The 17736-nt window shown below is 35.8% G+C and overlaps 1 protein-coding gene across 1 annotated transcript in view; it reads right to left on the bottom strand.

Annotated features, from left to right (window-relative positions):
* The window catches only part of LOC111423484 (Tumor necrosis factor receptor superfamily member wengen), a 51896-nt gene extending 34497 nt beyond the window's left edge, over positions 1-17399 (bottom strand). The window contains exon 1 of the mRNA XM_023056714.2: positions 17209-17399. The gene's annotated coding sequence lies outside the window, so the exon portion shown is untranslated. The remainder of the gene's footprint in view (positions 1-17208) is intronic.
* Between the last annotated feature and the right edge of the window lie 337 nt (positions 17400-17736).

The following is a 17736-nucleotide window of genomic DNA, read 5'->3' as shown; positions in this document are numbered from 1 at the left end:
TGCACAAGAACACAAAGTTCCGAATCTGTAAAATAATTGTAACGTCTATAATGATATATGGCTGTAAGACCCGGACGCTAACTCAGAATTACTACTTAACAGTCTACATTTGAGTGATTCTCTTAATTAACATATGCTGTAACTATAATAACATATGGCTGTAAGACCTGGACGCTGACTCATAATAACTGCTTAACAGAACAATGTAAGGGGAAGGACGAAGGACGCTAGAAATATGCTTGGGTCCAAAAACTAGAAAAAAAACTAGAGTTTTGAGTAGAGAGGTAAAAAGAAGGTAAAAATAGAAAGAGCCCTGTGAGGCAAATGAAAAAGGAGAACCACATTCTCAGTAAAATCACTCAAAATGTAAGCACAATTCCAGCGCATCTCTATATAAACTCTACCCAACCCAACCCAATACTATAACTACCCAAACTAAGTCTAAATTAATAGTTTATAGAAAAATTGATGTTCTTGATACTAGCAATAATTATGTTGCAAGATTATTGAATATATTTCAAACACTTGATATGACTCAATTAATAGGTGAGCCTACCCAAATTACTGATAATTCGATGAAGACTATTGATGTTATTGTGGTGTCTGATTTTTCTATAGTATTGGAATTTGGGGTTCTCCATCCTGAGATCTCTAATCATGAACTGGTCTTTTGTTGATTAAGCTGTGCAATGCTTAAACCATCTTCGTTTTGTTACACATACAGAGACTTCAACTCATTTAATTATGATTCCTTCGTTTCTCAATTAAGCCTGATACCATTTCAGGCTATTTTTGCAATGTTCATTGATGATAAATTAAAGTATTTTAATGATCAAATATTGGATTTGTTTGACACTCATGCTTCAGTGAGGACAGTTTGAATTTCGAAACCTAGGAAACCTTGGATAACGGATAATATTAAGTTATTACAAAATTTGAGAGATAAAGCTAAAAAAAAATGTAAACGTAGCAAGCAAATGTCTCAATTGAAAAATACATATGTTATATACTCAATTTTTGTATCGAGGAGAAATATTTTCCTTCTTCAACCCAACCCAATACTACAACTACTCAAACCAAGTCTAAATTAACAGGTTATGGTTATTCACATCCAAGCATATTTCCACTCAAATCCAGCACAACCCCACTCACACCGACATAAAATTAACATCTACTTAGACATAAAATATCAGCAACCCAAAATATCGCAAACTTAACAGGTTTACACAAAATATATCGCATCCACACTCAAGCCAACCCAAATCCAAGAACAATAACACCGCATTTTCGATCAAATTAAGTCAAACGCAGCACCCATACTCACTGAAACTTAGTATTTCAGCAATTTACAACGCAAACTTAGTACATCTTCACTATAGTCAAGTCAAATCTAGCCCATTCACACTCAACCCAACCCAAATATAAGCACAACTTAAACACATCTCCACTCAAGATTAGTCAAAACTTAACACATCGTAAACTCAGCCCATCTACACTAAAACCAAGTCAAATCTAGCGCATATCTATTCACTCCAACCCAATCTAAGCATAATCTCATCGCATCTCCACTCAAGTCAAGTCAAATTTAGTACATATCGATTCAAACTAAGCAACACAAATCTTCTCTCAAACTTAATACTTCAACAACTTAACACATTGTAAACTCAGTGAATCTACACTCAACCCAAGTCAAATCTAGCGCATCTGCATTGAAACCAAGTCGAATCTAGCACATTCTCATTCAATTCAACTCAAAATTAAACGATTCTGGATATAACAGAAGAAATACCGAAACATCATCCTTGGCTGTAGTCTTCTACCAAGTACTCTTTAACATGAGTTGCGAATATCTGTAGTACTCTAGTGATAGTGCTAGTGTAAAACTAGAACTAACACTAGACCGAGAACTAGAAACATTTGGGTTTAGCCGTCATTAGAGACGTGCGGCTATACCCAAATGATTCTAGTTCAAGGTCTTGTGTTAGTTTCAGTGATAATACTAGTGTAAAACTAGAACTAACACTATACCTAGAACTAGAAACATTCGGGTTTAGCCCCACGTCTCTCAAGACGGCTAAACCCGAATGATTCTAGTTCTAGGTCTTGTGTTAGTTTTAATGATAATACTAGTGTAAAACTAGAACTAACACTATACCTAGAACTAGAATCATTCGGGTTTAGCCGTCTTTAGAGACGTGCGGCTAAACCCAAATGATTCTAGTTCTAGGTATAGTGTTAGTTTTACATAGGAACAGTGCTAGTGTAAAACTAGAACTAACACTAGACCGAGAACTAGAAACATTTGGGTTTAGCCGTCTTTAGAGACGTGCGGCTAAACCCAAATGATTCTAGTTCTAGGTATAGCGTTAGTTCTAGTGACAGTGCAAGTGTAAAACTAGAACTAATACTATAACTAAAACTAACACTATAACTAGAACTAGAATCATTCGGGATTAGCCGTCTTTAGAGACGTGCGGCTAAACCCAAATGATTCTAGTTCTAGGTCTTGTGTTAGTTTCAGTGATAGTACTAGTCTAAAACTAGAACCAGCACTATACCTAGAACTAGAATCATTTGGGTTTAGCCGTCTTTAGAGACGTGCGGCTAAACCCAAATGATTCTAGTTCTAGGTCTTGTGTTAGTTTCAGTGATAGTACTAGTGTAAAACTAGAACTAACACTATACCTAGAACTAGAATCATTCGGGTTTAGCCGTCTTTAGAGACGTGCGGCTAAACCCAAATGATTCTAGTTCTAGCTATAGTGTTAGTTTTACATAGTAACAGTGCTAGTGTAAAACTAGAACTAACACTAGACCTAGAACTAACACTAGCACTGTTCCTATGTAAAACTAACACTATACCTAGAACTAGAAACATTTTCTCAAACTTAATACTTCAATAACTTAACACATTGTAAACTCAGTGAATCTATACTTAACCCAAGTCAAATCTAGCGCATCTTCATTGAAACCAAGTCGAATCTAGCACATTCTCATTCAATTCAACTCAAAATTAAACGATTCTGGTTACAACAGAAGAAGTGCCATCATCTTTGACTAATTAATCCTTTTTTACATTTAATTATAAAGAAAATATCTCATTAATGAGAAATACATTTCCCCTAATAAATTATGATATAAAATTAAACTAAGATGTGTGCATGTAGAAGGTTTATAAGGAATTCATACAAGAAGGACTATCCTAAAAATACACAAGTAGAGCTTTCGTTTACGACTACGACCGCACGAGTGCATTCGGTAGTAAAACTGTCGTATAACTCTAAATCAAAAGCAATCAGCTCCCCGAGATTAAATAATAATCGGCCAATTACGGTTTGGTTAGCGCGCAACGAGACGTCTCGCCAAACTCAACGTTCGTCTTCGCATTGTGGGGATCCACTTAGATTAGGTCAAGTGGATATGGTACCATGGTAAAACAGAAGACCTGCTTTCGACGACCTGTCGTTAAGAGTAATGACTGGAAAAGTTCCTTTTTCTAATTTATAAATAAAAACATTTTGTTCTAATTGAATTTTAATGTGCTTCACAAAAGAAAGTCTTCTACGCCTGATACAGGAGTACTTTTTCTTTGTCACTGAAAGTCACTTATATACGGGTTGGGTCAAGTGGAGTAAGACTTGACGACATACAAAAGACCGACGATTCTTACGCGACGTAAAGTGTATGATAAAGAAAAAAATGGTGGAACAAAGCGGTTATATACAGTGGCACTTGTTGGAATACTCCGGTAGTCAATATTTTTTTGTTTTATCGAGGTATTTGTAACCGAGGTTAAAAAAAAAGAGGCATTGTTGTTTTAATTTGTCTATTGGAAATTTAAGCACGCATCGGTACTCATTGTCCATTTGAACGGGCACGGCAACACGACATGGCTCTTTAAACGCGCTTTAATGGCAATTAACGTTCGGCAGTTCATGGAGCTTTTACGAAACCGGCACAACTTCAATTAAGTTTATTATTAGCTTTCTTGGAATTTCAAGACGATTTGAGTTTTAGTTACGTAACCATTTACTCTTATTTCAGAATTGTTTTTATTTCTAATAAATGTGTAGCAACTAAATATTTCACTAAATTAATGGTAACATTATAATGTAAAAGCTTGTTTTTGTTTCGACATTGTTGTATTATGAATATTTTAAAGAATATCACCCATTTCGATTTGCATTTGTAATGAGATTCGGTTCTGTGGGCCATCACGCGCACACATACAGGTATAGAGTACATAACATGCAACAAAACATGAACGAACCCATTGTATGCGAAGCTAATTTATTTGGTATTGTGTATGCATTTCGGCCTCTAGAGTCAGGGTGCGCTTTTTTTTATTTTCGTCAATCTACGTCCGTCCAATATTCATTTCATAAAAGCGATCCTATAGAAACACCAACAATAGAAAATTACAACAGCTGTTTTTAATCGATTCCTAGAATATATTTTTAACAATATTGTTATGTGTCTTTGGGTGTGTCAACAAAAACAAGTTAAAATTGCGTCATTGAGTTGTAAATATAACGAACAATGGAACCGATTCTTTTTTAAAACAAGTCAATAAATTGTTTGATATCGGGAAAATTATTCTAATAAAAACATGTTCCCCTTTAAAACCCTAAATCATACGAAACGTAAACGGGATGTGGTTTACAAGAATCGGTTTTTGGGTAAATAAACGTTCGGAGCCGGGTTTTTCGAAAATTAATCGAACCTTTTTGGAAATATCGGACGTCCGCTTCAAATCAACGCTAAAAACCGAGTAAAACAAGCATCCGCTCGACGCGTAGCGGAAAAACAATGCTTTTCCGCGGAAAGCCGAACTGTTAAATTTCAGAAATCGCGATATTTTTGGCCCAAGGTGACCCCATGTTATTATAGTGCGCGGTAATTAAAATAATCCGATCGAAGTTTAACGGAAATGTACAATTGAATTTCGTACAAACGTCACAGAAACCTTTTCGTGCTGATTATTTTCATTTTCTTCGTCAAACAGAAATGTATATTTTAGTAGCGAAACTAATTTTACCCCGAAATTTATATAGTTAAATCCAGCTTTTAAATTAAAATTGCTTCGCTAATTGCGTTCTTATTTATCCGGTAACATTTTAAAAGCAAATTTTGTAATCTATGCGAAAACTTCATTCGTATACATTTCAAAACAAAGTGCACCAAACAATAACGGTGTTAATTATGGGAGTAATGACTTGGAAAAAAGGAAAATACTTTTCTTTGTGACCTTATTAATAATTGTATCAAAAATTAGGTCAATTCGTTCTTTCATATACAATGAAAGCCGTCTTAAGACACTGCTTTGTGAAACTAATCTATCAAATAATTTAAAACTATACTCTATTTTTTAATTCTAAGGAGTGGTTTCAAATTGAAGCGCCAAAAAGAAAGGTTGCTATTGGTCAGTTTTAAGCAAAAATTACACTAGGAAAATTTGAGATTTTGCCGCACTTCTCTCAAACTCGAATAATTCTAGTTCTAGGTTTTGTGTTAGTTCTAGTGATAGTGCTAGTATAAAATTAGAACTAACACTAGACCGAGAACTAGAAACATTCGGATTTAGCCGCACGTCTTTCAAGACGGCTAAACTCGAATGATTCTAGTTCTATTTTTAGTGTTAGTTCTACTTTCAGATTAATACAAATATATAACAATTTAGCGCTGAATAACAATTAAAACTAACACTAGACTTAGAACTAGAAGCATTCGGGTTTAGCCACACGTCTCTTAAGACGGCTAACCCCGAATGATTCTAGTTCTAGGTCTTGTGTTAGTTCTAGTGATAGTACTAGTGTAATACCAGAACTAACACTAGATCGAGAACTAGAAACATTCGGATTTAGCCTCACGTCTCTCAAGACGGCTAAACCCGAATGATTCTAGTTCTAGGTCTTTAGTTAGTTCTAGTGATTGTGCTAGTGTAAAACTAGAACTAACACTAGACCGAGAACAAGAAACATTCGGGTTAGCCGCACGTCTCTCAAGACGGCTAAACCCGAATGATTCTAGTTCTAGGTCTTGTGTTAGTTCTAGTGATAGTACTAGTGTAATACCAGAACTAACACTAGATCGAGAACTAGAAACATTCGGATTTAGCTGCACGTCTCTCAAGACGGCTAAACCCGAATGATTCTAGTTCTAGGTCTTGTATTAGTTCTAGTGATAGCACAAGTGTAATACCAGAACTAACACTAGATCGAGAACTAGAAACATTCGGATTTAGCTGCACATCTCTCAAGACGGCTAAACCCGAACGATTCTAGTTCTAGGTTTAGTGTTAGTTCTACTTTCAGATTAATACAAATATATAACAATCAAGCGCTGAATAACAGTTAAAACTAACACTAGACTTAGAACTAGAAGCATTCGGGTTTAGCCGCACGTCTCTTAAGACGGCTAAACCCGAATGATTCTAGTTCTAGGTCTTGTGTTAGTTCTAGTGATAGTACTAGTGTAATAGCAGAACTAACACTAGATCGAGAACTAGAAACATTCGGATTTAGCCGCACGTCTCTCAAGACGGCTAAACCCGAATGATTTTAGTTCTAGGTCTTGTGTTAGTTCTAGTGATAGTGCTAGTATAAAATTCGGTTTTAAAACTCCCGCCAAAAAATAGCTTTGAAATATTACATTGTCTAAAGGCGACTTTTCATTTTATTTCTCCGAATTAAAAGATAGAGTATAGCATGTAACAGCGAGATAGCCCTATATGATCCAATTTATGTAGCTATGTCTTAGTGATTCGACGTGATATCGATCTTTGGTTCGGAAACTTTGAGAAATTGATGCAAATAGCAATATTCATTGTTGAGTATATTAATATTGTTGATTCATTGTTGAATCGTCTTTAATAGAGACCAGGATTCTAAAAATAATAAATTAGAACGCATTTTTATCTTGCAAGGAGCATTTTATCTGTAGTAGGACGACGTCAAAAACGAAAATATAGCACGGAGTTCAGAAACAGGAGCATTTCTAGTTCTGTGGATGGCATCTAAGTCTGTGAGAGAGATCCAAAATATCACCGATCATATCCAAACCATTGAGGTTATGACTATATGATTTGACATTTCTCAGTTCCAACCTGCTTGATACTTAACACGTTGACTGCTGCAATAATCACTAAAAATCGCGGCCCCACTAATAATAATTGCCCTACTGGCCGTGTGAATCATACCGTGAAACGAGTCTGATCATGCGAAAATGCAGTGTTACATGAATGATACGTTTAGTCGTTTACAGTTCGTGAATGGTATATGTTGAATTTAGGTGGTAGTGATTAGTTTCTGGTATAAAAAGTGTCTGCAAAAATGAGTTACGAAAAAGAACATAAGAAATTGTGACAGAAATGCCTTCAGACGAAGACGATAATGAACCATTTGAAGATTCTACTGATAAATTTGTTCCCGGAAATTCATCTGATGATGAACCTGCTAGAAAAAAACCCGAAATGTAAATAAGCCAAGCATATCCGCTACAACCAAAGACGCGTTAGATAGTGTATTGGACACGATAAATGATGTTATTGAAGCAAATACGCAAAAAAGTAGTGATGGCAATAGCGCGAACAAGTGTGATAGTGACCAGCTGTTATGAGACGATCTTACTGGAATAAATCTAAAATCATTTCATTTTACTGAAACAAACGTTGGCGTATTGGAAGAAATACACGGTGAATATTTTGATTAAGATCATAGAACTAATGGTAACAGAGACAAACAGATATGCAGCCCAGTGTAGAGCTACTGAAAAATTACCGAAAGCCAGGATTCACGAATGGCATGACTCAAATAAAGAGGAAACTGAATGTTTGATTGTAATTGTTATTTCTGACAGTTTCCGTCAATTGAATCATACTGGTCCAGAAGTGTTCTGTACGCTAACAAAATCAAAAATCTAATTCCTCGTAATCGATTCCAGTTATTACTGAAAACATGGTATTTTCATAATAATGAAGTAATAACTGAAGATAAGCTACAAAAAATTGCTACTTTGGCAGATTTATTAATTAAAAATTTCCAAAAGGCTATTGTCCCCAAAGAGAATGTGTGTACAGACGAAACCTTAGTACCTTTTAGAGGACGTCTAAGTTTTGGCCAATCCATTAGTATTAGTATTAGGTATAAACTACGTCTCGACAAAGGATACACGTATAATTTTCAAGTTTATTGCGGAAAAGAGGACAAAAGACCAAACCTGCCTTCTTCTGAAAAAGTAGTTCTTACTTTGACTGACAACCTGTTAGATAAAGGACGAACAATCTACACGGATAATTATTACACTAGAATTTAGAAAAAGCTACAAAATGGAGAAACTGTTGCAGCAGAAAACAACACAGGTGTAGTCATTCAAGAATAGAAAGATAAACGTGATGTTTGCACTCTCAGTACAAAACACACCACCTTAACTGAAAACAGTCACTCATTACGGCAAAGAAGATAAAAAACCAGCGGCTGTTATTGATTATATAAAATGGTATAGAAAACTGGCCATTGACCTAATCTTGGGTGCTGGTTTGGTGAATGTGCATATTTTACATTAAGAAGTTGCAAATGAAAAACCAAATTGTTGCTAACCAAATTGAACGTTTTTCAGAACCCAACCCTACAACCACGCACCGAGCATGTTTTAGAAGATGTGGATACTAGGAATCGTCGTAGATGTGTTGTTTGTTACGAGAGACCTACAAAAACTGACAGAAAACAAGCGCAAACCAAGGCCACCCAGTCAAGATATCGGTGTGTAGAATGCTCTAAAAAGTAGTGTTGGAGTTGCTTTTTTGTAGTCAGAAAAACAAAATAATAACATTTTTCTATTCTTCCAAGTATTTTTCATAAAAAAATTATTTCTGCACGTCAAAAAATCTATTTGAATTTTGTATTATGTTTATAAATAAGTAGGTGTGAGTACTGGCTGTACAAAGTTAAGGACCAAAGAATTATAGGGCTGCTTATCCCGATAATTCTTTGGTCCTTTATAAATAAGATTTTTTATGGAGTCTTTCAATGGAAATTCAATTACTAATATTTCAGGCCTTGAGAATCAACACTCGATTCACATAGACCAATTCCAGTTTCTAGTTCTTACAGGCATGTATTTTGAACTGCATAACTGTTATAACAATCTGAAAAGCAACCGCTGATTCATTTGGCTTTTAAAAGTAAACCAACTAAGAATCAACTGTTGCTTCTCGTGGCTGTTGTAGAAATTTTGCCATGCATCAAGTTACGCTTCTCATGGCAGTCAACGTGTTAAGTTTATTGTAGGTTCAAATTGAAACATCTTATTACTACAAACCTGTTGGAACTCGATGGCTCAACGAGTTCATATCGATTTTCTGACCATATTAATAACATAATCGATATCATCACCAAACTTGGGAATTTTAAGCCCCAATATATTTAGACCACCGTTTAAATTGCCGAGGCGCAACACTTGACCTTACATGAATATAAAATTAGGCAACATATATTGGCACTGCCTCGGCCGCAAGCGACCTCGCCTTAATAAGGTTAAACAGTTCATTTTTTTAGTAACTTAGACGATTAATCTGATATGCATATAAAATTGGATAGCAAATATTACACTGCCTCGGCCGCAAGCGACCTCGGCTTCTTCAGGCAAAATCGTACAATTACATTCATCACTGTAATGTTAATTGAAGTAATTTTGTGATTTTGAGCTCTTCTATCAAAAATTTGGTCATTTTAAAACGATTTATTTTCAAGTAAGTAAAAAAAAAACTAATCTATTTCATTCAATCAATTTTTTTTTAGTTAAATACTTTTAAGTTCTTCGACCTCTTTGACCGTATTCTTAACCCCACCCAAAAATTACATACAAAGCATTTTAGCACTTTCAATTCCTCAAGATCAAGAAGTCAGGGCACGGAGTGAGTTCTATTTATTAAATTTGCATAACAAACGGGGGACCAATTCCAATAATTCCACCGAGGCAACGTTGCGTGTAATTTATATCGCCATCGGGATAAACAGAGGTACCTCAAATAAGACCCGGTCTTCCTTAATACTCCGGTGTGATGGTATCGGTCCCCGTTGAAAATAAATCATCGAAATTTATTGCTTGCGGTTGTCCCACAATTCCCCATCGAGTTAATTGCGGTAAAGACGATAATTGCGGTTTAATTTAAACGATGCGATTCGAATCACGAACAATAAGGTACGTTTAGGAATTTTGAATATGTAAAGGGGGTCCGTATATGGTGTGGTGCATTAAAAAACGTCTCGAAATTCAATCAAGTTTCGTTTTCAGAAATTCTCAATTTTATTTACGTCGTACTTTCTAAGAAAGAAACTATTTATGAAGTTGATAGATTAAGTATAATAGAAAACCGGGACAAGAGTGTATTCGAATTTTCAAACGTTTATAAGAGTAAAAAACCTTTTAAGATGTTAGAACTTTATTGAAGTTACCCCTTTGAGGAAATCGTTTAGAGTTCGCAAAGAAGCAGATGGCGCAAAGACAATTTTATGGCAATTTTCTTTCCATTATCGTGCAAAAAGGATGGAAAAATTAAATTTCAATATCAATTTGTAATTTAAGTTTAAAATTTTTTTTTTGTATTCGATGATTCGACTTTATAAGACACGAAGATTAAACGGGACGAATTGAAATTGTGTAAGTTTTCTAACTGGATGAGTAAGTGTTGCTGGATATAAAAAACGTTAAGGAAACAAACTTTCCTTAAACACAGATTTTACTGGCACGTTTAAATATTTTTAAGTTAAATATTTTGGCAAAAGAGTTTCACACCATTTCGAATAAAATATATTTAAATTTACTAAAAATATTGGCACGATTTATTCAAAAGTTATTTTTTGGGATAAAAATACATAAAATGCAATATAGCTTACTATAGCTTATTTTTCATTCAATAAAAATATGCCATTATCTAACGTTGAATAACAATTAAAACTAAAACTAACACACGACTTAGAACTAGAAACATTCGGATTTAGCCGCTCCTCTCTCAAGACGGCTAAACCCGAATGATTCTAGTTCTAGGTTTTGTGCTACTTCTAGTAATAGTGGTAGTGTAAAACTAGAACTAACACTAGACCTAGAACTAAAAAATTTCGGGTTTAGAAGCACGTCTCTCAAGACGGCTAAACCCGAATGATTCTAGTTCTAGGTCTTGTGCTAGTTCTAGTAATAGTGATAGTGTAAAACTAAAACTCACACTAGACCGAGAACTAGAAACATTCGGATTTAGCCGCTCCTCTCTCAAGACGGCTAAACCCGAATGATTCTAGTTCTAGGTTTTGTGCTACTTCTAGTAATAGTGGTAGTGTAAAACTAGAACTAACACTAGACCTAGAACTAGAAATATTCGGGTTTAGAAGCACGTCTCTCAAGACGGCTAAACCCGAATGATTCTAGTTCTAGGTCTTGTGTTAGTTCTAGTGATAGTACTAGTGTAATACCAGAACTAACAGTAGACCGAGAACTAGAAACATTCGGATTTAGCCGCTCCTCTCTCAAGACGGCTAAACCCGAATGATTCTAGTTCTAGGTTTTGTGCTAGTTCTAGTAATAGTGGTAGTGTAAAACTAGAACTAACACTAGACCTAGAACTAGAAATATTCGGGTTTAGCCGCACGTCTCTCAAGACGGCTAAACCCGAATGATTCTAGTTCTAGGTCTTGTGCTTGTTCTAGTGATAGTACTAGTGTAATACCAGAACTAACACTAGACCGAGAACTAGAAACATTCGGATTTAGCCGCACGTCTCTCAAGACGGCTAAACCCGAATGATTCTAGTTCTAGGTTTTGTGCTAGTTCTAATAATAGTGGTAGTGTAAAACTACAACTAACACTAGACCTAGAACTAGAAATATTCGGGTTTAGCCGCACGTCTCTCAAGACGGCTAAACCCGAATGATTCTAGTTCTAGGTCTTGTGCTTGTTCTAGTGATAGTACTAGTGTAATACCAGAACTAACACTAGACCGAGAACTAGAAACATTCGGATTTAGCCGCACGTCTCTCAAGACGGCTAAACCCGAATGATTCTAGTTCTAGGTTTTGTGCTAGTTCTAATAATAGTTGTAGTGTAAAACTACGACTAACACTAGACCTAGAACTAGAAATATTCGGGTTTAGCCGCACGTCTCTCAAGACGGCTAAACCCGAATGATTCTAGTTCTAGGTCTTGTGCTTGTTCTAGTGATAGTACTAGTGTAATACCAGAACTAACACTAGACCTAGAACTAGAAATATTCGGGTTTAGCCGCACGTCTCTCAAGACGGCTAAACCCGAATGATTCTAGTTCTAGGTCTTGTGCTTGTTCTAGTGATAGTACTAGTGTAATACCAGAACTAACACTAGACCGAGAACTAGAAACATTCGGATTTAGCCGCACGTCTCTCAAGACGGCTAAACCCGAATGATTCTAGTTCTAGGTTTTGTGCTAGTTCTAATAATAGTGGTAGTGTAAAACTACAACTAACACTAGACCTAGAACTAGAAATATTCGGGTTTAGCCGCACGTCTCTCAAGACGGCTAAACCCGAATAATTCTAGTTCTAGGTCTTGTGCTTGTTCTAGTGATAGTACTAGTGTAATACCAGAACTAACACTAGACCTAGAACTAGAAATATTCGGGTTTAGCCGCACGTCTCTCAAGACGGCTAAACCCGAATGATTCTAGTTCTAGGTCTTGTGTTAGCTCTAGTACTAGTGCAATACTGGAACTAACACTAGACTGAGAACTAGAAACATTTGGATTTAGCCGCACGTCTTTCAAGACGGCTAAACCCGAATGATTCTAGTTCTAGGTCTTGTGTTTGTTCTAGTGATAGTACTAGTGTAATACCAGAACTAACACTAGACCGAGAACTCGAAACATTCGGGTTTAGCCGCACGTCTCTCAAGACGGCTAAACCCGAATGATTCTAGTTCTAGGTTTTGTGCTAGTTCTAATAATAGTGGTAGTGTAAAACTACAACTAACACTAGACCTAGAACTAGAAATATTCGGGTTTAGCCGCACGTCTCTCAAGACGGCTAAACCCGAATGATTCTAGTTCTAGGTTTTGTGTTTGTTCTAGTGATAGTACTAGTGTAATACCAGAACTAACACTAGACCGAGAACTAGAAACATTCGGATTTAGCTTCTCCTCTCTCAAGACGGCTAAACCCGAATGATTCTAGTTCTAAGTCTTGTGTTAGTTCTAGTGATAGTACTAGTGTAATACCAGAACTAACACTAGACCGAGAACTAGAAACATTCAGATTTAGCCGCACCTCTCTCAAGACGGCTAAACCCGAATGATTCTAGTTCTAGGTTTTGTGCTAGTTCTAGTAATAGTGGTAGTGTAAAACTAGAACTAACACTAGACCTAGAAATATTCGGGTTTAACACGAAACTTTTTAGTTCTAGGTCTAGTGTTAGTTCTAGTTTTAATTCAATAAAAATATGCAACATACTGATATTTTATGCTAACTAGCGCTACCTACCACTGTCACTAGAACTAACACTAGACTAAGAACTAGAAACATTCGGAAACATTCTAGGTCTTGTGTTACTTCTAGTGATAGTGCTAGTATCAGGTTTAGCCGTGTGTCTTACCGAATGATTCTAGTTCTAGGTCTAGTGTTAGTTCTAGTTTTAGTTCAATAAAAATATGCAACATAGTGATGTCTTATCTTAACTAGCGCTACCTACCACTGTCACTACAACTAACATTAGACCTAGAACTAGAAATATTCAGACATGTTGCATTTTATGTGGGACAAAGTAAGTAGGTCTAAAAACGTAAATCTGGTAAAAACTGATTAAAAATTTTTGTTTACATATCTAAAAAAGAATCGGATAAACATACGTAGAAAGAAAAATATTAGTTTACGTTTGGACGATGATGTTTCGAAAGAAAAAAGTTCGAAAAACAGTCGACAACAGAAAGGCTCGTTAAATTTTCCACTTGCACGCGCGACTGCTGCCAAGTTTACAGTGGTCCCGTCAAGATAGTTCTTAAAATAAAATTTATTCGCTGTCTTAACTGTCGCGGACCGACTCCGACTACACATTGTAATGTATATCCCATAGTTTTTTTTTCCAAGTCCCCGTTTACAAGAGTTATTGTCTACCCATCCTAACCAATTTCCCGCGACGCAACGGCCGTTTCTTTCCCAGATGCAATCCAATTTGAAAAATTCACGTCTTCCGGAAAAGTTCAATCTCGCGAGAGGTGTGAAACTTGCATGTAGAAACGATCCACCACTTGCTCTTTCTTCGTCTTTTTCCTCGTCAGGGGAGGATTCGATTTCTCTGAGTGGCAAAAAATAAATTGATCTTAACCATCAATCTTCCACCCTACAAACGATCCAATTTACTTTGAAGCCATCGTTCTAAGACAAATTGATTTGTCGACGCTGGTAATTAAGAGCAATTGGCTTGTTTGGCCCCTCTTGTTTGAACCTGTGGGAAATGCTACGAATCGCTGTCCAATCAACTGACTAAGCCTCGTGTATCATCAAACAAATCCCTCATTTGGGAGACGCCACTAAACGTGCCAATGAAAATAGAAGATCATCAGACTAAATTTGAATTTGGAATCTTCTTTAATATATTTTTGTCATTTATATTTATACCATTAATAAATGTTGTTTACTGTATTACAATGTACGGATATTTTTGTTGGCGAGATTATCGGCAGGATAACTTATCGGGTACTCAGCGGTCCCGATAAAACAGTTATCCGCTAGATATATATGGTTACCAAGGATTTTATATAAAAACTTTGTATGGTTACGTTGTGTCAGTAGTGTGTCGTGGAAAAAATGTTGTAAACAATTATTATTATTGTCAAAGTCATAGTTCAAATCTCAAAGAAAGACATTAACGTTACCAACCTAAGGCACAAATTACTAGATATGGGGAAAAAATACTATACTACTGACAAAAACAGCGAATACTTTTATCCTCCCGATAAGATTATCAGCCGGATAGTTATCAGGTAGATTTATCGGTATATTGTACTTTCTAGTTATAGGTCAAGTGTTAGTTCTCGTTTTACACTACTATCGCTAGAACTAACACAAGACCTAGAATGTTTCAGAATGTTTCTAGTTCTCAGTCTAGTGTTAGCTGTAATGGCAGTGGGAGGTAGCGCTAGTTAGCATAAAATATCACTATTTTACATATTTTTATTGAACCACTAGACCTAGAACTAGAAATTATTGGGTAAAACCCGAATGTTTCTAGTTCTAGGTCTAGTGTTGGTTCTGGTATTACACTAGTACTATCTCTAGAACTAACACAAGACCTAGAATTAGAATCATTCGGGTTTAGCCGTCTTGAGAGACGTGCGGCTAAATCCGAATGTTTCTAGTTCTCGGTCTAGTGTTAGTTCTGGTATTACACTAGTACTATCACTAGAACTAACACAAGACCTAGAACTAGAATCATTCGGGTTTAGCCGTCTTGAGAGACGTGCGGCTAAATCCGAATGTTTCTAGTTATCGGTCTAGTGTCAGTTCTGGCATTACACTAGTGCTATCACTAGAACTAATACAAGACCTAGAACTAGAATCATTCGGGTTTAGCCATCTTGAGAGACGTGCGGCTAAACCCGAATTTTTCTAGTTCTAAGTCTAGTGTCAGTTCTGGTATTACACTAGTGCTATCACTAGAACTAATACAAGACCTAGAACTAGAATCATTCGGGTTTAGCCGTCTTGAGAGACGTACGGCTAATTCCGAATGTTTCTAGTTCTAAGTCTAGTGTTAGTTCTAGTTTTACACTAGCACTATCGCTAGAACTAACACAAGACCTTGAACTAGAATCATTCGGGTTTAGCCGTCTTGAGAGACGTGCGGCTAAATCCGAATGTTTCTAGTTCTAAGTCTAGTGTTAGTTCTAGTTTTACACTAGCACTATCGCTAGAACTAACACAAGACCTTGAACTAGAATCATTCGGGTTTAGCCGTCTTGAGAGACGTGCGGCTAAATCCGAATGTTTCTAGTTCTCGGTCTAGTGTTAGTTCTGGCATTACACTAATAATATCACTAGAACTAACACAAGACCTAGAACTAGAATCATTCGGGTTTAGCCGTCTTGAAAGACGTGCGGCTAAACCCGAATGTTTCTAGTTCTAAGTCTAGTGTTAATTCTAGTTTTACACTAGCTCTATCACTAGAACTAACACAAGACCTAGAACTAGAATCATTCGGATTTAGCCGTCTTGAGAGACGTGCGGCTAAACCCGAATGTTTCTAGTTCTAAGTCTAGTGTTAGTTTTAGTTTTAATTGGAGAAAAAATACTACAACCCGACTCTTATTTCGCCGATAGCAATCCTACCGACAAAAACAGCGAATATCTTTATCTTCCCGATAAGATTAACTTCCGGATAGTTATCAGGTAGATTTTTCGATATATTATACAACTGGCCCTTAATCTTATTAAGCTTATTAATAATATATGTGTTGTCTAATTTTATATTCATGTATTTTTTTATAATTTAATTTTTGATTATTATTCCAAACCCCATTCTTAAGTTATAAAAGAACAAAAAAACAATAAAATAAAATTGGTGAACTACATATTTCCCCAATTCCCTATCAAGTTAAGAAAGTTAAATTTGTCTTAAAACTCGAACTCGGCTTTCCAAAAGTTTAAAACGTGTTCGTATAATTTATTTGCGGGAAATCCCGATAAGGCTTCGCTACCGTCGAGGCGGTTAACCTCTTGAGATGACGATTCTTCCAGCAAAAGCGGTTGTGCAAACCTCTTTGCCACCTTGTTCAATGCGGCGTGTATGTGGGAAATTCCACCATGAAACTGAGAATTCGCAAATTCGTCATTTCGGTCTCTCCTTCTCGGATTCATTTAAATTGCTAACTAGGTGTTAACGAGAAGAACAAATTTACGTAAAATAATACCTCAATTTTGTTTTGAATTACGTTTCATTGCGAAATTTGCAATGAAACATTCTCGTCTCGATTAAACCGAGAAAAGAAAATTAAGTTTCACCCGAATTCAATTTGTCTTAAAAAAAAATCTTCACGACAAGAATTTTAATAGAAAATTTCCAATCGAAATCGCGCGGTTAAAAGTTTTTCTTCAAGTTAATAACGTTTCTTTTTCTTTAATTTTTTAACTTTCGTGAAATCTCGAATTTAATTTTCTGGGACCACGTGATAAGTAATAAAAAAAACTTCTTACCTTTTATTTTGTATTGGTCTCGTTTCGCGGTGAGTTTAAAATTAAGAGAGAAAAACGGAGTTTATCGAATCAAGGTGAATGGTAATTACAAAAAGAAGTTACACCACGCCACTTTTTTTGTTTTAAACACGCGCCGAAATACCAAGAAGTAAAAGACCGTGGCCGTTCTGGGCAACGGTCCGCGATGTTCTGAGCTTCTCAGATGAAGCTCGCGCTTTTTGTCCATATAGAAAATTACTCCTTCAACAAAATCAATATGTTATAAACTTGGTTATACGAAACTTGATTGTTTTTATGGCGTTTATAAATAATAACGATTTTGTTTAAATTTTAATTAATTTGAACTCTACTTGAATTTTTATTATCTCACAGTTGAGTTCAAGATTAACCTTTTTAAATATTTAATGTCTTTCTGGAGCATATTGAATAATTTGTGGCTAATAAAAGGGGATTTCTTAAATTTTTTATGATTTGTGAAGTGTAAACTTTGGAAATGTACTAATATAACAAATATTTATATGAACCAAG

This window comes from Onthophagus taurus, chromosome 11, assembly GCF_036711975.1.
Source record: "Onthophagus taurus isolate NC chromosome 11, IU_Otau_3.0, whole genome shotgun sequence".
Lineage (NCBI taxonomy): Eukaryota > Metazoa > Arthropoda > Insecta > Coleoptera > Scarabaeidae > Onthophagus > Onthophagus taurus.
Note: the sequence above shows the minus strand (reverse complement) of the source record. Positions and strands in the feature narration are given on the sequence as shown.